We start from the raw sequence: 23,744 nt of genomic DNA, 5'->3' as shown, positions 1-23,744 counted from the left end.
GTTTCTTTTTCTTAGTTTCATAATAACCTATGCTCTGCTCAGCTGCAATTTTGATACTATCTCTGATATTTTCCCACACGCTATTAACATCTAATTCTTTCTCAACTTCGTCGGAACTTTCTAAAGTGGCAAACCTATTCGAAATTTCGACCTGATAATTTTGCTTAGCTTCCTCGTCCTTTAATTTCAAAATATTGAATTTAGTAATATTAACTTGTTGCTCTACTCGCTTGGCTACTGATAATCTTTCTCTTAATTCTCCAATCACCAAATAATGGTCAGAATTACAGTCTGCACCCCTGAAAGTTCGAATATCTACTATACTAGTATGTCTCCGTTTATCTATCAAGATGTGATCTATTTGGTTGTGTGTCAATCCATCTGGAGAAGTCCAAGTATATTTATGTATATCCTTATGGGGGAATGTTGTACTTTTGACAATTAAATTTTTCGATGTGGCAAAGTTGACTAATCTAACTCCATTGTCACTACTAATTGCGTGTAGGCTCTCTTTTCCAATAGTTGGTCTAAAAATATCCTCCCGTCCTACTTTAGCATTGAAATCCCCCAATAAAATTTTCATGTGATATCTAGGGAACTGATCAAAAGTATGTTCCAATTCCTCATAGAAGCTATTCTTTATATGGTCGTCTTTCTCTTCTGTAGGGGCGTGAGCATTTATAACTATGATGTCGCACCATCTACCCTTAAGTACTAAATATGATAACCTGTCACTGATAAATTCGACCTTTTTTACTGCTGATTTTATTCCTTTATGAACAAAGAATCCTGTTCCTAATTGGTGATTATTGTTTCCTTCCCCATAATACAACAAGTAATCTCCTATTTGTGATATGCCATTCCCATCTAACCTAACCTCTTGTACTCCTACGAAGTCTATTCTATATCTAGCTAGTTCTTTTGCTACTAATGTTACCCCTCCTGTTCTATAAAGACTAGTTACGTTCCAAGTGCCAAATCTCAAATCCTTATTCCTTTGCTGTGGTCGTGCCAGAGAATCAGTCCTATTCCGAGGCTTATTATAGGGATACGTAACAAGCTGTTTTTTACGGTGATGGGTTGTTAGCCCTTCGCCCAACCCCCAAGCTGGAGGACCACCCCTTATCGGCTGTCCACGACTGCTTATTCAATATATTCGCAGCTACCCTCCATATCTGGAGGCCGTCTCCTCTATCCGCAACCTGAGGACGCGCCATGCCGTGGTGATAGGGACCCACAATACATGGATAACATAACCTGAATAATATAAACAAGTGTTAGAAAAGTTTTAATTAGGGATGATGAAATAAACAAGAAAAGTTTTAATTAACGATGACATAAAAAATAAACATGAATAATTTTAAAAGAAACAATTATTGAAAGTACAATTTTCAAATTTGAATGTTTTAGTGGTTGGTGGTTCAGTTGATGTTATATTGTACGTGTGCGTAAAAGAAGTGAACTCGTTGATGTACATGGTGTATCCCTCAACTTAATCAGGATTTCCGAATGGTGCTCTTCATATATGACCAGTGATCTTTATTAATTCTTGTTCTTGAATGCCAATGCGAGTCATATTTGAAAGTGCTGTGCATCGACTGGAGTGGTTTGTAATTTTCTGTTTTTTGACGTCCGGACCAGTGCAGTTTGAAATTGGCAAAAAAAGAAACAAATGCTAGGGTAGTGATAAAATTAAACAAATGCTAGGGACTCGATAAAATTGAACAAATGCGATACAATTGTACGATAAGCAGCCGACATTGGTTGGAATACGTCCTTTCGTACCGTTTTATTGGTCAAAAGTATTATGACGTAGTGAAAGTGTAATAGTCAATAAAAATAGTTATTTTAGCAATTTATTTAATTTGTATGCATTTCTTAACCAGAAACAGTAATTTTTAAAAGTAGGTCTGCAATTGTTCGCACCTTTTCTTGTCGGTTATGAAAGCATTGATTGTATTACTAATATAGTCACTATAGTTGTGATTGCTGCCGTATGACATCTCGTGGGAAACAATTGACAATCGGCGACAATTGTTGAAACTTAATCTTAAAAGTACTTTTCGTGCGCTATCGAATAATAGTAAATTTTTAACCTGCTTGCCTAGCTTTGAAAGATCTACGTTTTGCAATGGTTTTCTAAAAATACATTTTTTGTAGGCTTACTCCAGCATTACAAACAGTCTTTATCGTTAGTCAAAGACGTTCATAATATGCCACATTATTGTAACATTATGAAACGATTTGCCATGCTATAATATTTAATACATCACTGTTGTCATAGCAACCTCTTTCTTCATAGGTAAAAATGAGGAAACTCGCTTTGATCGTTCCCTAAAAATTTACTCTTGCCATAACGTATAACATTATGAACTTGTTATGTAATGTGTTATTCTGCTGTATATGTACAGTAGTGGCAAAAAAAACGGACCGACCCTTGTAGCTGATTTCAGAGTCACATATTCAAATTTTGCTAGTCACAAAACACATCTATCTTGTATAATTAATTGTAACAATGAAGTTTATTGCATTTCTCGATTCTTACCGTCTTTTGTTTCCTTCAGTGCCTCAAACTTACAGACGAAAAAACTTTGAGAGTTTTATTTTCATCTGGCAACAATATTACATTTCTACCTCTATTCGGCAAAGATAACTGCGTATTTTTACATTAAATAGCAGTACATACCTTTGGCTTCACTATCCATATTGAAATTACCACAGTTTGACGCAATACATAGGACAAGGGTCGGTCTGGTTTTTTGCCACTACTGTACCTTTACTTTCAAAATCATCTTATATTGATAACTTACTGTTTTAAATTGTTTATGGGGCATTTGATTTTAAAAATACCTAAATGCCACAATTTCACTTAATTGATTAAATATTTTACATTTTGAGATGGGCAGGGCATGTACGTATGGGCGAATCCAGAAATGCATATAAAGTGTTTGTTGGGAGGCCGGAGGGAAAAAGACCTTTAGGGAGGCCGAGACGTAGATGGGAAGATAATATTAAAATGGATTTGAGGGAAGTGGAATATGATGATAGAGAATGGATTAATCTTGCTCAGGCGGGCTTATGTGAGGGCGGCAATGAACCTCCGGGTTCCTTGAAAGCCAGTAAGTAAGTAAGTAAGTAAGTAAGAGTATATTACTGTAAGCCCTAATTATAATTTTGGTTCTGAAACACGTAATTATTATTAACGTAAATAATTTAACTTTCTTTGTTTTGCGCACATATGTGGTCATATGAATATTTATGCTGTGATAATGAAAAATATCGCACTGTGTCCAAAGAGAACAGAATTTCTATTAAGTTGCAGCAGATCATGGATCGATTTTTAACATTAATCTTAATAGCATTCAGTTTCTATGTTGACAAATGATATAAATTAATAGAGTAGGCCATGAAATGTGCGATAAGGTTACATTATTTCGCATTGTTTGGAAAAGGCCTAGTTTACATAATATGCAAAGCTATTTAGAAAATCCCTACATTTTGGTTATGGTAGTAAATAAATATATTGAGTATTAGTGTTTTCTAAAACAAATAATTAGTTTAATGACAAGCCTTATTGTTATAAAGATCTGTTTTCAGTTTCTTGGTTCTTTATTTATGAACGGCTTAAACAAAATTCTCACGTGAAAAAGAACTTACAATTTTGCTTTACACACATGTTATGTATTATCTGCTAAGTCTTTCTGTATCATATATTATCTTTTCCCACTTTTGTTTACCTTCCTATCTTTCACAGATTCTTGCAGCTAACCAATGCACTTGCTTCCGTATTGCAATCTGTACAGCACTTAATTCCCATACAAAATAGCATATGTTGTTGAGTTCCTCTCTGTTATTGTGTAGGATTTTGTAACAAGTTTACAATTGCGGAATCCTTTCAGTGTTTATGTACCGTGATAGTTCAGCTTACTGACTTTCAACAAACATGAATAAAGATCCTGAAATGTATGTATATAAAATGTTTTTTCCAACCTCTTGGAACGGATTTTATTTAATTTAGTTTAGTGAGAAATTTCAAATTTAATGGTGTACTGATTCTCTCTGGCGTACATTTATGAGGTGACTAGCCTCATGGTCTAGTGGTCAGAACTTCTGCTTACATTTCATGAGGTCCCGGGTTAGATTCTCGGTTAGTGTACAGGAAGTTTTCCTTTGTTCCTAAAAGCTTCCACAATGGCGACAAATTGCAACGTCCATACCCCAATCCACTTAGAGTTTTTAATTTTCTCAGTGCGTTGGAACAATATTTCTTACATTAATAGTAATTTTGAATAATTTTTATTTGTAGAGACAAAACCATTATTTTCTGTTACGAATTAAAAAAAACACACACACGCACTTTAACTCACCCAAGAATGTCTTGAATTGCTGTTTATTTATTTCATTTGACATTGTATCAATAGTGAAACAACTGAAACAGAAGATTCTGTGACAGTAAAACTCACTGTTTTATGAGCAAAACTGTATTATTATTATTATTTTCATATAAACTTGCCTCTTAACAAAATAAAAGGCCCCATACACGCAAAGACTTACCTACAGGTAAATCTGTGCAAACGCAAATTCACAGGCAAGTCTCGTTGTGTATGGACAAAAAAATCAAGGCTTTTGGCCTTGAGATAAGTCTCCAGACTTCTGCGTCGGCTTGAAATTTTTCGACTTCTTTAGCGCTCTCCAAATTAAGCGGCAGAAAAGCAAACAGAAAGACTCAAAAAGAAAATATTATTCAATCATATGACTTGTTTTAATGTAATTTATACAGTTATAAATTTACATTTTATTTATTAGAACTGTTAACGTTTTCGTCATGTAATATGGCATCTTCAGACATTAATTAAAGATATCTTATGAAAACAAAATATTGCAATAAAATTGTCAAGACGATACATGTCAAAGTGTAGTTAATGGATATCAAAGTTAAAAATATTAAAATAGTGAAACACATGGTAAGCGTAATAATTTACTGCAATTTTTTTTAACTATGCCTATTTAATCAAATAACAATGTTAGATTACGTTAAAATATATGTACATCTGTCTCTTCGCAAGTTCGCATTGCAGTATGTAACTGCTTGATTCAAAACCCGAGTATCATGATTTTTTTAAGTAATAGACATACAGATTTAAATATTAATATGCATTATTTGATTTTAGTACTGTATTAAGAAATTTCGTACTGAAGGTGTTTGTGGTGCAACAAGTACAAGAGGAGTAGAATTCTACTCCTCTTGAACAAGTAGTAATGCAGTGACCGGCATGTTCCGTGCTCTGTGACGTCATACCAAGGAGCCGCCACGCTCTTTGCTCGCCAACTCTGCATACTGAGCACAGCGTGGAGAGAAGGTTCAACTGAAAAGTGGTGGTACGGCGCCTATGCACTGACAGAGCGCGATCCATTCGTCTGAGGTACTATGGGAACAGCACAATTACAATACATTTGTACGAAAACAAAACTGCACAACCGTGATAAATCAATGTAACAAAATATTTTGGTTTGTAATCAAATTTAATATACTTATAATAATATGAATTTCATAATACAACCAGCTGCAGAAGTGTTCGCATATATAAATGAGGCTCCGAAACTGCTATAAATATACAAATATAGAAATAAATAATTTAAGCAGTACTACAACACTTTGTCTACTCGGAAACTTGAAAACAGTTCAAGTGTTTTTAACAGACATTTTCCTACACAATATACAGATTGAACTATCTAGGCCCTACCCTGGTGAGTAGTATGCAAAGTATATTTCAGCTTTTGAAACACACCATCACTTTGTGTTACTATCGTGCCCAAGCTAAATGCTTTGTCGAGATCAAACTGTGTTATGGAGTATGGAGGAATGGCGAAGTGTTTGATTTGTGGCAAGCTGTTTCAGCATGTAAAGAAGTTTAATATACAACGCCATTATTCTGTACGCCACACAAATGATTATGACAAATATGGGGGAGAAGATCGGCAAGTACAAGTGCAGCAATTGAAAGATAAATTGTTAAGTGAAGCTGGGGAACACACTGTCAGTGAATCAATGGTAAGCTTAAGGCTTAAGATATAGAATTTCACTAGCCATTGCAAAGAACATGCATTCTTTTAATGACGGGGAATTTGCCAAGAATGTTGCCATCACGACCGCAGAGGAGTTATTACCTAGCAAAATACAGGAATGTGATTCCATCAATTTATCTCCAAGAACTGTCGTATCATTGCTGCACTGACGCCACTGCGCTGGTGCGTGATAACAGTAATACGACTCAACTGCTCGCTCTTCCAAGCTCTTGAGACCTGACTGGCTCTTACGTCATAACTGCAGCTTCTGCCGGCCACTGTAGTAATGCATCCACCTCAAGTCCACAGAGCGATCTCAAGGATAGATAAAAGGAGGAAAAAACTACCAGCACACAGAAGAAAAATATGCGTTCATTCTTAAGTACATGGAGAACTACTTAAAATTTGGTTTCATACCAATGTCCTGACATTAGTCAATTGCCACAACCTCAATATGCTACTGTTCTGGAAAATGAGGCAATGAAATCACCGCAACTTCTTCGAGATCTCAACACAAAACATTCCGGTTTAGTCAACAAACCCATTGAATTTTTCATGCGTAAAAGATATCAACCACTGATATTCTTTGACTCTTAAGTTTACGTACCACATAAGCCTACTTAATTATTACTGATAATTACTTGTGTTAGTTAAATGTATAAACTCTTAAAAAAATTCGAAGGTATTTACAAGTAAATTTTTTGGGACCGGGCCGCTGTCGTCTCTGAAAGGTTGAGAACTAGGGGAGTAGTGGGTACAGTGAGACACAAAATATTAAGACATATGTATGCAAGTGATAATTCAAGTATTTTTTAAATCAAGTGCAATAGAAATAGACATTAAAACATGGAGTATAATAATACATAAACAAAAATGTTAATAGATAAAGGACATAATGTAAGTTACAATACGTGTTTGTAAAAAAAATGCAAATGTCTCACTGTTCCCATTCAGGAGGGTACAGTGAGACACCACAGTGTCTATTAACGGACATTGAAGTGATTTACATTTATTTCAAAAGAAAACAACAACTTGCTGTCTCTTTATCTTGACATGTTCTATAGGCTTATTTAGAATCATTTTGATGTCTGAGTTCGAAACCATTGAAACATCTGGAACATTTGGAAAAGTGAATTTTCCATGACATTTCAAACTTTTGCGAAAAAATGAAATGAATTTTTGGTGACAACAAAGCTTATAATTATAAGAATTTAATGTAATTCTTTATTATTTTTTGACATTTTCCTAAATTTTGTGAATAATTTTTTATTTATGAAACCATTAAAATGTAATGTAAGTTATCCATTATTTTAAGCTACAGTTCCTAAATTGGTTACTAGTATGTTCATTTTTAATGTTAGTTACTGGTAAATGTAATATAATTACAGTTTGTTTTTGCAAGTCATTGGTACATGGGGACTGTGAGACATCTCAGTGTACCCTTCAATGGCATGTCTCACTGTTCCCTTTACGCATAGTTAATTTAAAAATGACGCCATCACTTCAAAATTAAAACAAGAAAGACGAAACTTTGCCAAACATAGTCTCAAATACCACAGTATTAGGTAACAAAGCATTCATATTTATATCTCATTAGTATATCCAATATAACCTTCATTAAACACAAGCCAAAATTTTACTTCTGGAGTGAAAAATTACGAATTATTTTTTTCATCACTCACCTTTATAACTAGAATCAAATCGAGTATGAAAATACTGTTACTTTACTCATGCAAGATACAACTCCACTGTTACCAATATCTCAACATCAAAATTTACCATCTAATAAAAAAATGTCTCACTGTTCCCCCTCTCTTACTGTACCCACTTCTCCCCTACTGCTTTAGAGAACTTTCAAATCTTTCGTCACTTTTGAGTAACCCTAATAAGTCTATACAATATAACACTGTCCCCATACCTCAAAATAGCATGTTAGGAAATAGAGAAGGTTCACAATAGATTTACCACAAAACTCAGTATTACTCGACCCTGAGCCACAGTCTAGGGATATTTCGCGCTTGTATTAAAAATGTGTTAGTGCTTCAGTGACGCAATCTTGGCGCGAATAGCTGGAGATGACAAAGCTGTTTTGCTATGCACCTTATTACGGCCTCGAATTCCTCCATCTCACGTTGTTTCTGTGAGCAGCGTGCTACTCGGTAACGGAGTCCAGGACGGTGATAACGGGGGCCTCCTGCACACGGCCGTCCTTGTAAACTTTCCCGACTCTTAGGAGTGAGGGAGGATCAAGGTAAGCGACATCTGAATGATGCTCGTAGGGTCAAGAGGTCCTCCCTCCAGCCATCGCAAGACAGATCCTGGCCATCACGAGAGTCTTCGTCAGCCATGGAACCAGGTGTGACTAACACCTAAAGTGGTTATCAATGATTACGACTCGTGCTGCGGTATTCCACTTCACTTGTCTCTTCATGAAACTATTTTTCCCGGAGTTTTCTCCTTGTTGTTCCGTGTCACATTTTTAGAAAAGTATCTTGGCGTCTGAACGATCTTTACGCATAGTAGTCATTAACATTATACAGCCTGTTCGGATTACAGCAGACAAAATCTTCTCGGCTTTGTCTAGTTTGCTCCGGCCTTCTCCTCTCTTCTGGGTTAGGCATTCCTTCCTCTATTCTTTGGAAATGTACATACTACAGTATAACTCCCTTTATCCTAAACAATGGGGACGGAGGTTATTTCGTATGAGCAATTTTTCGGATAAACAGTAAATTCCAGAAATCCCACTTATTTGTGAAGGAAAACAAATTGTGGTTAAAATTCCCTGTATTACTATCGAGGTACACACTCAAAAATTTATTAATTACACATTACAGTAACAAAGTCTACTTAAGGTAATCAGATATTTTGGTCCGAGTTTTATTTTGGCAACGTTTCTTTGCTACTAAGTCCCTCCACCACATTATTAATATAACCGAAACCACCGTTTCTGACGTGTGAAATAAGTAGTGGGAACGTTGAGAGCGAGTATCTTATCTTTGTCGCAGTGTGTGAGCGAGAAAGCTGACAACTGATTGGCAGACTACTGACGTGATTTCTGTTTAGGAGATAGCGCCTCTCTCAGCCGAAGTGACAACAAATATACCATTGACTGGGCAGAGTACTCAAGGACACTCCCCTGAAAACGCGAAGTGCGAGTATCTTGCCTTTACTGCAGTCAGTGGAAAATAAGACTGACAACAACTGTGATTGGCAGATTGCTGACGTGACGTGTTGGGTCGTACCGTTCTCAGCTGCACTGGCTGCTCACAGACTGGCTTTTTACTTAAGGACACGCGCCATCTGACCAAAGCCACCGTTTATGGCGTGCGAAATTAATAATGGGAACATTGAGAGCGATTATCTTAGCTTTGCCGCAGTGTATGGGCAAGAAAGCTGACAACGATGATTGGCAGACTGATCTTTAGCAGGTGGCACCTCTCTCAGCCTAAGTGGCAACAGATTCCCCTGACTGGGCAAAGTACTCAAGGACACACCCCACAAACACAATGTGCGAGTATCTTGCCTTTACCATAGTCAGTGGACAATAAGACTGACAACTGTGATTGGTAAATTGCTGACGTGACGTGAATTTGAGTGGTACTGTTCTCAGCTGCACTTGCAATAAGTGCTCACTGACTGACTTTTTGCTTAAGGACACACGCCTGAAACGCTGGCGCTGGCTGACCAAAGCCACCGTTTCTGGCGTGTGAAATTAGTAATGGGAACGTTGAGAGCGAGTATCTTACCTTTGCCGCAGTGTGTGAGCGAGAAAGCTAACAACGATGATTGGCAGACTGCTCTTTAGCAAATGGCACCTCTCTCAGCCGAAGTGGCAACAGATGCCCCGGACTGGGCAAAGTAGGCTACTCAAGGACACACACCAGAAACGCAAAGTGCGAGTATCATGCCTTTACCGCAGTCAGTGGTGAATAACACTGACAACAACTGTGATTGGTAGTGCTGACTTGACACATATTTGAATGGTACCGTTCTCAGCTGCACTGGCAACAAGTGCTCACTGACTGGCTTTTTACTTAAGGACACACGCCAGAAACGCTGTCGCTGGCAGAAACATCTGCTGGTGATGCCTCCTCACTTTCCTCCACAAAACGTAAAGCAGTTTGTATCGGAGAATTTCACCATTTTTATTCTCCCAACAGCCTCAAGTTTTTCTTCAACACGTTTCCGTTTTCCAATATTATTCTGTTGAGTATAAAATTATACGCTATCCCTTCTGCTACCTGAATTTATAGGGACTAAATTATGCTCCTGTCCCTTCCGCTACCTCAAATCGTCTGGACGCAACTATACCATATTTAAGCTCCTCGATTGATCGAGGGGCGCAACTATGCCATATCGAAGTGACCTTTGAATCCTGGAGCGCCATTTTATCTTGCGGGTTCTATAATCCCAGTTGTAAGGTCCGATCTCAATCGCTGTAATTATTAGTTGGTTTACATTCCAAATATAGACAATAATTGCTAGTCTGCAGTGACTTGAGTTATTGCCTACACCAACATGGAGTACAGGTTGCACAGCTACTCTAGTCAGCGATTGTTCCAACACCATTTTTGAAGTTATGATTCACGTTGGAATGGATTACCCTTCATGCTGGCTAGCAGCAGAAGCTGAATATCTGCGTATTACTGGGTCATGGGGTCACAATAAAAATGCCTAGTTGGATTCAATTTGAAAATGTCTTCCACTAACAAGAGTAGGTATTATCTGCTTATAATTCTTTCTGCTTGTGTTTTCTTTAGAATGAATGCCAGGAACGTGAGATGAATCTGTTATATTTTATAATCCAATCGTTATTCACATAACCTTGGCACGCAAATCTTTGCTTTTCAATCTTTGGCGTGTAACCGTGGCCAGCATTTCGCTAAGATGCATTTAGTTTCAATTTATTGACTGGTGAGGCGTCTGTATAATTACGTAGGTACCGTTTGTTTCCTTAAGTCAGGCTCTTCATTTCGAAGAATATGCGCTTCAAATCTAGGGCTTGGCTTGGCTTTTGCGCCTTATACTGTATATGCAATGGTTGTTCCAAGTCCGACAAGTGACCTGGGTGGCATTCGTTAATCCGATGCTGACAGATGGGCCATCCTGTCTAAGCACTGACAAAACCAGGTCCGGCCCTCAGATGAGTAGTCTGATAACACGCAGGGCCCGAAGCCCCAAACTCTTTCTATATCAGCGTCGGAAAGCCTTATTACCACCCAGCCTATTTTTAACTATTGCAGATGATAGATAGAATGAGAGGAAGATGAGTGTTGGTCAAATGGTAGAGGGGGTCGGCAGTACACTGGAAAAGAACCCCTCCGCAACGTCCGATTTATTCACAAAGTCTATCATGACCGACTGGGGATTGAATCCGGGCTGTCTCGATGAAAGACCAGGATACTAGACTATTTATTTATTTATTTATTTATTTATTTATTTATTTATTTATTTATTTTGGTGTAGTTACGGTCATCAGGCCTTCTCTTCCACAACACCAGGAATACAAATACAATAATAGAAATAAACAGAAAAAAATACACTATATACAAAGTAAAGCTACACAAGAAATAAAGAGAGAGAGAGAGAAAAAACACTATAAACAAAGTAAAGCCACACAAAAATATACACAGGTTGCAGTCACACAAACTTTAAATGATTAATTAATTGTATCCTAACTAATTAACTAACATAAACAATAAACTTGCAGTTTCAATCTAGATTAAAAAAGAAAAAAAAACACAAATCAATACTTCTAGCAATACGTAAAAACATTAACTAAGACAAAATTTTCCAATTTAATTTTGAATTGTGATGAAGTCCGGCTGTCCCTGACGTCATTAGGTAACGAATTCCAGAGGCATACTAGCTCAGTGGATAAAAAAATCTAGTCCAGTTCTTTCATAAAAATGGACTTAATAGATTTTGGGATCACACTCTTCAACTCGTAGCTTATAGCTCTCCTATATAAAGACAATGAGAAAGTAACAGGAAAATTTCTAAGTTGTTTGGCATCCAGTATTTTCAAGAAATTGTTGTTACTGTACTAACAGAGTATCACGTAAACCAATGATTGTAAGTATTTGCTGAAATGGGTAACGGGTAAGCACTGTATCAGAATATGCACCATCGTGCAGAAGGGAGAGGGAGAAAGTATGCCCGCCAGCAGCCACGGATGCAAACTAGTAGAGACGCTAGCCCGAGGTTGCTGATGACCGCTGACGTAAACGATACTTGTTCATTTGTTGAGTTTAATGCAGTAAAATCCCATATAAAGTCCACGGTGCTATATACCAATTCAGCCTAGTACATAGAAGCGTGTATTTTATTAATATGATCCATTTTGTCTTAGGTGGCGGCCCGGCGACGTGTGAATCTCACGCCGTAGAAGTCTCATTACAAGTCCGTCTAATATAAGGTAAGAAAGTTTAAATATGGACGTAGAATTAACATCGCTAGGACCATGGGAACCTTTAATAGGCCTATTTATAGATGCAGCAAACTCCCGATTGTACGGTTAGTAGGAACGTAACAAATAAATTAAAATACATTGGTTTTCATGTGAAATAAACGTCTATTCTTTGTTTCAACTTATAATTTATAGAATTTCTTGTAAATGTACACATTTCTAGAACAAGAAACATACATGTGTAATCAATCGGAAGATTGTTACATATTGGATTTGATGACACTTGGTTAAACATTTTTGGTCCAGGATTCACTTCGTCCACTTGTTATTTTGGTCCTTAAAGATTTTTCGTCGAGATTATATCATCTATTTGGTTCAGAAGAAGAATGCCTAGGTCATAATATCCAACAACATTTGGTCCAGAAGGTAAATTCTCTGTAGTAAGCACGAGAGAACAATATTAATTGTATTGTGATTTATTGAATATCAGGTAATTTCATTGGTAATTAGGTTCACTATAATCGTATAGACCTACTGGTTTGATTTCAACAGGATTCACTTTGTACGCTACCGTATTATTATTATTATTATTATTATTATTATTATTATTATTATTATTATTATGTAATGTGAAAGTGAATAACCCTGCAGATTTTCAGAACGAATAGCTCATGTTGTATTTAACAAAAAAATTGTAATACCATGTAGGTGGAAAGTTCATAGTTTTCTCAGAAAAAATGTCCCCCTTCAAGTGTTTATCGCCCTTGTATTCGGTAACTATTGTGAGCAGGATCGTGATTTTTGTCCATATCGATAGAAAATATAATGAAGGATAATTTATCCCTCTGGCGTATTTCAATAGCTTGGACGGTTTTCGTGTAAATTTAATTTTAAAACCACTAATTTCAAGCCAATGAACGATGCAACCAGTAACGTTGTAGCCAGAGAGGTAGGATCGCGTAGGAAGACAGACCTGAGTTCGTTGACCTCTTACATCTGTATTACGAGAAGAAAGAAGACTGTGTTAGCGGCGATGTTGCCAGACTGCTGAAACTTCCAAATTAATTTTCTAATTTACCGTGAGTTTAATCACCGGACGTAATATAGGTTTTCTATTCCTTTAAGTACAGTGGACTCTCCTAAGTTCGACTGAACAGAATTGAAAGTTCAGTTCAATAAGGGTAGTGGGTGTGGCAGGTGAAATGAATACAAATCCTTATTGGTTAGCAATCAACGAATACAGTACTGTACTTGCATTTCCTGCCCGCCCCGAGACTTGTGTATGCGCTTCTAGTACCATAGTGGGTTTCGACAGTTCCGTCTCACAAACGGCAAAATTCTCAACTAGAGAAAGAAGAGTTCATTAATTTAAAATCAGTGATTAAATATGGATGTCCTAATCAATAAAATATTATGTTTTTCTTTAACAAAAGTATCACTACAAGACACAGAACCAATTCCCATTCAAATGGCAAACCCATTTCTTAATGCCCGTATAGGGGCGTGTCTAATTCTCCTAAGTCAGCAGTCGAACTATAGGATGTCGAACATAAGAGATTCCACTGTATACAGGATTATTTCACTTCCACTCTGTATACTGGTATACCGCGTGAGTGAAGTTTCTAATTCCTATCGTAGCGAAACGATTACAATAGAAAAGGACTTCAAAATAATTCCCTGTGTTGAAGAGTGTACGTATGCGCCACATCTCATGTGGACCAAAACTTGTGTAATTAATCCACTTGACACACAGATTTCACACACATTGGCCGTACCTATACTGTATGAGATATAAAATCACTGTCAGCATTTTCAATAGAATGTATAAAGCATACATAAGATACAGTGTCACGAAGAACAAATGTTATGAAATATAATTTAGTAACATAGAATAATATTTCATAACATTTGGTAGGTAATATGCGATAGAAAATCTGAAAAATTATAAGTCTCCAGGTATCGATCAAATTCCAGCAGAGTTAATACAAGAGGGTGGAAGTGCATTATCTAACGAAATTTATAAGCTTGTACTTGCTATTTTGGAAAAGGAAATTGTACCAGAACAATGGAAGGAGTCCATAATCGTACCTATCTTTATGAAGGGGGACAAGACTAACTGTAGTAACTTTCGAGGAATATCTCTTTTGTTGACGTCGTACAAAATTTTGTCCAATATTCTTTTGAGAAGATTAACTCCATATGTAGATGAAATTATTGGGGATCAACTATTGACCAGATATTTTGTATTCGACAGATAATGGAGAAAAAATGGGAGTATAAGGGTACAGTGCATCAGTTATTCATAGATTTCAAAAAGGCATATGACTCGGTTAAGAGAGAAGTTTTGTATGATATTCTTATTGAATTTGGTATTCCCAAGAAACTAGTTCGATTAATTAAAATGTGTCTCAGTGAAACGTATAGCAAAGTTCGTATAGGTTAGTTTCTGCCAGATGCATTTCCAATTCACTGCGGGCTAAAGCAAGGAGATGCACTATCACCTTTACTTTTTAACTTTGCTCTAGAGTATGCCATTAGGAACGCCCAGGATAACAGAGAGGGTTTGGAATTGAACAGGTTACATCACCTGCTTGTCTATGCGGATGACGTGAATATGTTAGGAGAAAATCCACAAACGATTAGGGAAAACACGGGAATTTTACTGGAAGCAAGTAAAGAGATAGGTTTGGAAGTAAATCGCGAAAAGACAAAGTATAAGATGTTTCGTGACGAGAATATTGTACGAAATGGAAATATAAAAATTGGAAATTTATCTTTTGAAGAGGTGGAGAAGTTCAAATACCTGGGAGCAACAGTAACAAATATAAATGATACTCGGGAGGAAATTAAATACAGAATAAATATGGGAAATGCCTGTTATTATTCGGCTGAGAAACTTTTATCACCCAGTCTGCTGTCGAAAAATCTGAAAGTTAGAATTTATCTGCATGGTTGTGAAACTTGGACTCTCACTTTGAGAGAGGAACATAGGTTAAGGGTATGTGAGAATAAGGTGCTTAGGAAAATATTTGGGGCTAAGAGGGATGAAGTTACAGGAGAATGGAGAAAGTTACACAACACAGAACTGCATGCATTGTATTCTTCACCTGACATAATTAGGAAAATTAAATCCAGACGTTTGAGATGGGCAGGCCATGTAGCACGTATGGGCGAATCCAAAAATGTGTATAGAGTGTTAGTTGGGAGGCCGGAGGGAAAGAGACCTTTGGGGAGGCCGAGACGTAGATGGGAAGATAATATTAAAATGGATTTGAGGAAGGTGGGATATGATGATAGAGAATAGATTAATCTTGCTCAGGATATGGACCAATGGCGGGCTTAGGTGAGGGCGGCAATGAACCTCCGGGTTCCTTAAAAGCCAGTAAGTATAGTAGTATAGTATAGTAACACAGAATAATATTATTTGACAATTTCGATACTTAACCCTTATTCAACGTTGAAGTGATGATCCCTGCTTAGGGACACAATAAAGCGTTGTTCTGAGATGTATGCCACTTAAATAAAGTGATGTCATCTCCTACAACGATAACATTGTGTTGTTACAAACGTGAAATGTCAACACTGCTTGGCATAGTGATCTTTATAATTTTCCACCTGCGTTATCTCCACAGCTGTAAGGATTTCATAACCGACTTTTAACAAGAGACGAATCTGTTTGAAAGACTGGAATGTAAAGTGGCGCGTATTGCATAATCTGCAGGCACTTCTTCTGGATCTCGTCCCTCCATTTGCGTTTAATTCTGTTTAATTCCTTTTACTGCGTGCAGCGTTTCGACTCCGCATTCTTGGAACAATATTTAGAATTCTTAAGAGCTCATTTCTTACAACGGACTGATCTTTGTTACTTCACTGGTTTGAAAGGTTAGATACGTGTTTGAAGGTCTTGAGCTAGAAGCCCGGCAAGGGAATTTATTTTTATCTCCTCTGCATCGTGCTCAGTAGTTGTGGATTCTTAGCGGCCTTCCGTTAAATGACTGTCTGAGACTACAGTATTCATTATGTTCAGATGTAACCGGTTCTGGAGAAAATATTTAACTGCTGAGTTCTTGCACGATGATAATAAATACGTATGGAACTGCTTCTAGACTCTTGAACTCGGATCGAAAATAGAATGTACTAAATAATTTATTAAATGGCGATCTTACTCGTGTTACTCATGTAAGCATGTGTGGCTTACAGCTCTTTCGGTGTTACTTGACACCATCTTCAGAGCCTACTAGATCTCGGCGCTATCTCAACTTCGCTGCCTATTGTGTGGGTGCGTTCGTGTGACGAAGAGTTGTGTCAAATAGTGTGTGTGTTCTGAAATTGATCTATATGTTGAGAATTTTATTAGGGTGTGTTTTAGTGTGACTGTATATTTCATATTGTTGTAGTGTGTTGAGTTTTTGGTTTTTGGTTTGTATGTGTAGGATTTCCATGTCTGTATTTATGTTATTGTATGTATGGTTAGCATTAGTTATGTGTTTGGCGTATTTAGATGTATTGTGTCCTCTGGTTATTGCTTTAATGTGTTCTTTGTATCGAGTTTGGAATGATCTGCCTGTCTGTCCAATGTAGAAACTGTCGCAACTATTGCATGTGAGTTTGTATACGCCTGTGTGGTCGTATTTATTTGTTTGTGTTTTTTGTGTGTTGAGATGTCTTTGTAGTGTGTTTTCTGTTCTGTATGCTATGTTGTATTTCTGTTTTCTGAATGAGGATGCGATCTTGTGTGTGTTTTTGTTTTCGTATGTTAGTGTGATGTATTTTTTGTGTTCTTGTGTTTGTGTTGTGTTTTGTGTGTTTTTGTGTTTGTTAAGTTTTTGTTTTGTCTTCCTTATGATGTTGTCTACTATGTTTGGATTGTAAGCATTTTCCTGTGCTATGTATTTGATTGTGTTCACTTCTTCATTGTAGTGTTGTTGGCTTATGGGTATGTTGAGTAATCTGTGTACCATTGTCCTGAATGCAGCATTGTTTGTTTTTTGTGTGGGTGATTAGATGTGTTGTGTATGTGTGTGGTGGTGGTTGGTTTTCTGTATGTTTTGAAGGTGTGTTTGTTGTCAACTTTTGTTATGGTGATGTCTAGAAAATTTATGGAGTTATTGTTTTCAAGTTCCAGTGTGTATTGGAGTTTTGGGTGTATTTTGTTTATGTATTGGTGTAGTTTGTGTATTTGTCGTTTGTTTGCTTTGTATAGTATGAGTATATCGTCTACGTATCTGTGCCAGTATATTATGTTGTCTACATATTTGTTGTGTTCATTGTTGAGTATGTATGTTTGTTCTATGTTGTGTATGTACTATTGAGACCCCAGTTTACAAAATCCGTCTTATCCACTTTTGGACGAAATTATGTTAGCAGTAGTTTCTGAATTTATTTTCTTTTCTCTATCATTCTATTGACATAACGGGGCTAATACTATAACATGGTAAGTCTTTATTTTTTACGGATTTGAGTTACCTACGTCAGTGGATTATTTAGGCTAAGTGGTAAGCTTGGAGATCCATTATGGTTTCTTAAGCTAGATAATTTATTTTTAAAATCTGCTACACAGCATTACTACAGATGGAGACAATAAGCTGGATACACAAAAATTATTTCTTAATTATTTCAAAACATTAAATTTGCAATTATGTTAATGTTATGTTTTATTTAACGACGCTCGCAACTGCAGAGGTTATATCAGGGTCGCCGGATGTGCCGGAATTTTGTCCCGAAGGAGTTCTTTTACATGCCAGTAAATCTACTGACATGAGCCTGTCGCATTTAAGCGCACTTAAATGCCATCGACCTGGCCCGGGATCGAACCCGCAACCTTGGGCGTAGAAGGCCAGCGCTATACCAACTCGCCAACCAGGTCGACTGCAATTATGTAGTTACAATACTGGACAAGCGATATGACATTCCAAACTACGTGTTATCTCCCTTAAACTCCTTTATTTTACACGTTAAAAATCTAAAACTGTTCCAGAAGACTTCTAGTCCACTATAGCAGCGTTTCTCAAACTATGGTCCCCGGACCACCTGTGGTCCTCGAGGTCTGCCCTTGTGGTCCTTCAAAAACACAGAAGAAAAAATAAAATTCAAACGAATTGCGTAACACACTATAGTTGAAAATCTCAGAGTTTGTAAATGGCATATGGCAATCACCTTTCACTTTTTCTCCCAGTACTGACATTTTGTGAAATTTATTTATTCTACCCCTCTACTGTCTTTCCATTCTACTCTCAGCAACAAAAGAGGGATTTAAAGCACTATGAACGTGGTGTTTCTCGCTATCTTTTCCGCGCACATCTGGCGTCGTGCCTGTAACCCAGCTAGAGACTACCCGAATTCATAACAGGAGCAAAATACCGAACCTTTTCATGTATTTATGACTTTCTTAATAATTTGGCGACACCCAGTCTGCACATTGAAGTGGTCACGTACTGTAGAACTGTACATAATAGAACATGCAAAATTGCATCTTTACTTGTTGAAAATCGGGCATATTTCTGCATTAATTTTTTTTATTACTGTTTTTACAGATGACGATATAAAATTTTTTCTTCTGTTAACATTAACTTAATTAGTTAATACTAATATAAAATTAATTGAATTAAATTAATTTTAATTAATTATTTTTACATTAAAATGTAAGTATACTGGTATTAAAATATACTACATTAATGATAAATTTGCTTTCGAAGGGAACAAGAGTAAGGTGGTCCGTGGAACTGTTCTGACTTAAAAAAAAGTGATCCCCACTTGAGAAAAGTTTGAGAAACGCTGCACTAGAGTGTCGGTTCCAATACTCACCTTATAGGCCTACATGTTGTTTATACAGGGACATCATTTTATTTTTACTTCAATTTTTATTGTACCTGAGTTTTTGAATGTACTTCACTTCCACCCCTCCTACTAATGAAGTTTCAACTGTTCTCCAGACAGAATCAAGGCCGCATATAGTAAACAGCACTGAGTTATTGAGTATAGTACGTTCCAGAAATATGTTCGCGTTTTCCAGTGACGAAAGAGCTTTCAATATTGAATCATATTTTCGCACAGGTAGAGCTGAGACGAGATGTTATGGCACCAACATGCGCGAAGTTTTAAATTGCCGGCCAGCAGGGTAGAGGAGTGGGGGTTGTTTGGGTTACGGTTCTCAAGCTCAGAGCGGCAGGCATATCCGTTTCATCTCTTTCCAAAAACATTCGTCTTACCTTAGTATCACCACTTTCCTACTCAATAGCCGAAGGTACCTAATGGAATTACGCCCGCTATTCCATCTTTACATTCTTATTCTCCGTCCGAATCAGACGGCTGATCTGTGCTGGAATCAGATGTCCCTACGTTCATGGAAATGTTCTAAAAAATACTGTCCATCACGTGCTCACTTTCAATGTAATTATTCTCTACTTTCTTCACATAATCATACACTGATATCCATTTTTGGAAGAAGCGATTGCAGAGTCGGCCTCTGCTTATGCGTAGCGTAGAAATTATAGATGAGTCTTCTTATGACTTCCTCATCAAAACTGTCTACAGCTGCAATAATTTTCTTCTTCGGCTGTGATTTTTCCGGACTGGAGAAAGATCTGCTGTTCCTGCCTCAATATTTTTCCCTTCTTTCCTGATTCTTGCCAAGGTTCGCTTTGAAATACCGGTGGCAGCCAGTACTCTTGCACACACGCTTTTCAATGGAATTGGTATTCCATTTACAGCCTCTTCTGACATGAATTTCCATACATTGTGTGCTATTTCATGTCCTAGACTATGAACTACTCTATGATTTCACACCTTAGACAATGCCATAATGAGGGCGGTCAGAAGGACAATGTTTTCAGTATTAGCAATAGCGGTAGTAGCAGAACGATCTGATCACTCGGAATGCTAGTAACCAACTAACCCAACACCCCTCCAGTTGAGTGTGAGGGCGAGTCCAAGCAAACGAACTAAAATGCGTCCTTCGCGCCGGTGCCATAACTTCTCGTCCGGGCTCTACAGTCCGTTTGCCTACGTCGCATCCCGATTTCCCCCACCTGCTTCTGCACGCCCCACTGTAAAAGCAGGGCTGTCTTAGCTCTTTTCTGAAAACATTAATTTCTGTTAGGAATTGGACGTTTACGTAATATTATACAACTGTTTAAAATAACTTAAATAAAAGGGCCTCGTTAAGTAATTAACTGTCACGTGAGTTCCCCCTTTCTACGATCCTGCGGCATAACCACTTGGACGGACAGTAGATAGCATGTCTGAGTAATTTTATCTGTGCGGGTCGGGCAGAAGTGAAGATGGAATTTACAGTACATAAGGTACTCTTTTATAGAATAGGTACAGAATTATTTCAACATGAGTTACTAGTATGAAGGACGAACCTGGCAATTGGAATTAGATGCAATAGTCTATAGTGCGATATTATGCACGAAAGAAGTGAAGCCTGTATCGAAATGAACGGCCACTATTTTCAAAAATGTGTTTAAATATCCATATTATGATTATTTTTCAATTGAACTTCATTCTCTATATTGTACGCTAATGTGCTGTAGACAGTACAATATACACTGCATAATGAATACGTTCGCATGAATAGCTCAGTTCGTGAGTAAAAACACTTATTCTTAATACAGTACTGCATTTTGATTAAACAAAAACCTAATGAAAATTATCGAACTCAAAATCGCGATATTTCCTAGTTTACGTAAATGGATGAACTACTTTTCTTCCCTCCTATACCTAGTAAAGTGATTTGTTTGTGATTTACGCCGGTATCATCGAACTCCAGTCGTGGAAGGAGGTAGCGAACGGTGTTTCCGGTTCTCTAAAGGTATAGCCAGGTTAATATTAAAAATGTTAGTAAAAATAAAATGATGTCCCTGTATTAACCGCCTCATCCTCATGTAATCATATTGAATTAAGATGGTGAAAGTTCCACAATGCTCTTTATCCATTCGTATCTTGTGTAAGAATAGAATTTGGTCGTTTTTTTTTTTTAGTTTATGAACATAATTCGATATTGAAATAGAACAGTATGGAAAGTATTTTATTTTTATATCTAGTTAGTCCTGCAACAATTACAAAATAGAGCTCAAGTTGCTAGTTACTGTATACAAGGTTATGTCTACCTGATACTACATTGTTTTCTTGGTACTTCATTGTAGTTTAATAATTCACATTTTAAAGACCAGCACCATCAATTTCCTATTTTATACTTCTATTTTACATTTCGCACTTTATATTCAGCTCAAGAGACATTTCTTTTCATTTCATTTTTTCTCTGTTCATCATAGGCTAATGACTTATGATAACAAATTATTTGGTTCATGATCTCGAAATAATGAATTTCATTGCTTTTTTCGTAATGTAACTAATATTTTATAAAACTCGGAAAGAAATAGACATAAAAATTAAATTATGTTTTATTTAACGATGCTCGTAACCGCCGAGGTTATATCAGCGTCGCCGGTGTGCTGGAATTTTATCACACTGGAGTTCTTTTAGATGCCAGTAAATCTACTGACATGAGCCTGTCGCATTTAAGCACACCTCGGGCACAGAAGACCAGCACTCTACCATCTGCGCCACACAGGACGACAATAGACATAAGAGTAGCTTCTTTTGAAGAGAGAAGATCAATTACTTGTTTTGGTCCCAAATACGCTCATATCCCTGGAATGCAGTTCCAAAACCCGCATTGTTCAGTGTACGGTTCCAATCAACATCTTATCCAAAATATCAAATACCTTATTATGTTATCACTCTTCAAGTTTGAAGAACGAAACTTTGAAGACTGATTTTTTATTGATTTTTTAACACATAAGTTACGTAGATTATGAACAACTAACCTACAGACACGTTTATTTGTGGTTTATGGAAAACCATAAAAACTGCATAAGAAGGAACCTGACGCCTCAATTAAACATTTTGTTTGTTTCTAAATTCGAATACTTTCTAGCTATGTCATCCTAGCTTTTGGTTCGAGGTTTGATAGTCCTGAAAAGCTAATGAGAAATTTTAAGCACTAAGGGTGCTATGCATAGACATTTCGCTAGCCCGCGCTACGAGCGTGCTAAACTAGCCCCGGCTATTGAGTGATTACTTGTACAGGATTGATATATCATATCATATCATATCATATCATATCATATCATATCATATCATATCATATCATATCATATCATATCATATATCATATCATATCGTATCGTATCATATCGTATCCTATCATATATCATATCATATCATATCATATCATATCATATCATATCATATCATATCATATCATATCATATCATATCATATCATATCGCATCGCATCATATATCATGTATCGTATCATATCATATCATATCATATATCATATCATATATCATATCATATCATATCATATATCATATCATATCATATATCATATATATCATATATCATATATCATATACCATATACCATATATCATATATCATGTCATGTCATGTCATGTCATGTCATATCATATCATATATCATATCATATCATATCATATCATATCATATCATATCATATCATATCATATCGCTAACACTGGTTTATGGATACAAAAAACGTTAGTTCGCTGATCAACTACCGGAAGCCCGCGCTAAGAATGTCTATGAATATGGCCCTAAAAGTCTATTCCGTTTGATCACGTGAAATGATTAGTACGAATTCCGGAAACAGAATGCCACTTTGAAATGTATACCCGATTTAAAATACCGGTACATACTCCTAAGTCACTACCATGGTATTTCCTCTTTTGGACATTTTAATAAAAATCTGAACACTAGGAAATAGACATATTTCTGTCCATTAGCTAGTTGTGTATTTCATACCAAGTAGGCCTAGGTCTGTAAGTTATATCTTATTTAATTACAATTACCTGAATATATTGTTGAACTGGAATCACAACGCAATACAACTGAATTATGTATTGATATTAATATTAATACCGGTATTTTACTAATTAATTATTAATTACGTTCAAATTTCACAAGCCTAGTTACTTGCATTTCATCAGATTTCTTCTACTGAAAACCAAAATTATTGCTACCAACATAACACCCATAGGTTAAGGGTGTTTGAGAATAAGGTGCTTAGGAAAATATTTGGGGCTAAGCGGGATGAAGTTACAGGAGAATGGAGAAAGTTACACAACACAGAACTTCACACATTGTATTCTTCACCTAACATAATTAGGAACTTAAAATCCAGACGTTAGAGATGGGCAGGGCATGTAGCACGTATGGGTGAATCCAGAAATGCATATAGA

At 36.7% G+C, this 23,744-nt stretch overlaps 1 protein-coding gene and 1 long non-coding RNA gene across 2 annotated transcripts in view; one reads left to right on the top strand and one right to left on the bottom strand.

Annotated features, from left to right (window-relative positions):
- LOC138697684 (mucin-2-like) overlaps positions 1–23,744 on the bottom strand; it is a 215,654-nt gene that overhangs the window by 70,166 nt on the left and 121,744 nt on the right. The gene's annotated exons all lie outside the window — the stretch shown is intronic.
- The window catches only part of LOC138697690 (uncharacterized), a 420,021-nt gene continuing 408,694 nt past the window's right edge, over positions 12,418–23,744 (top strand). Inside the window, exon 1 of the long non-coding RNA XR_011331598.1 lies at positions 12,418–12,484. This is a non-coding gene — a long non-coding RNA (uncharacterized lncRNA). The remainder of the gene's footprint in view (positions 12,485–23,744) is intronic.

The sequence above is a fragment of the Periplaneta americana genome, chromosome 4, assembly GCF_040183065.1.
Source record: "Periplaneta americana isolate PAMFEO1 chromosome 4, P.americana_PAMFEO1_priV1, whole genome shotgun sequence".
NCBI classification, from domain to species: Eukaryota; Metazoa; Arthropoda; class Insecta; order Blattodea; family Blattidae; genus Periplaneta; species Periplaneta americana.
The sequence above is the reverse complement of the archived record's forward strand: the minus strand, read 5'-3'. Positions and strand labels throughout refer to the sequence as shown.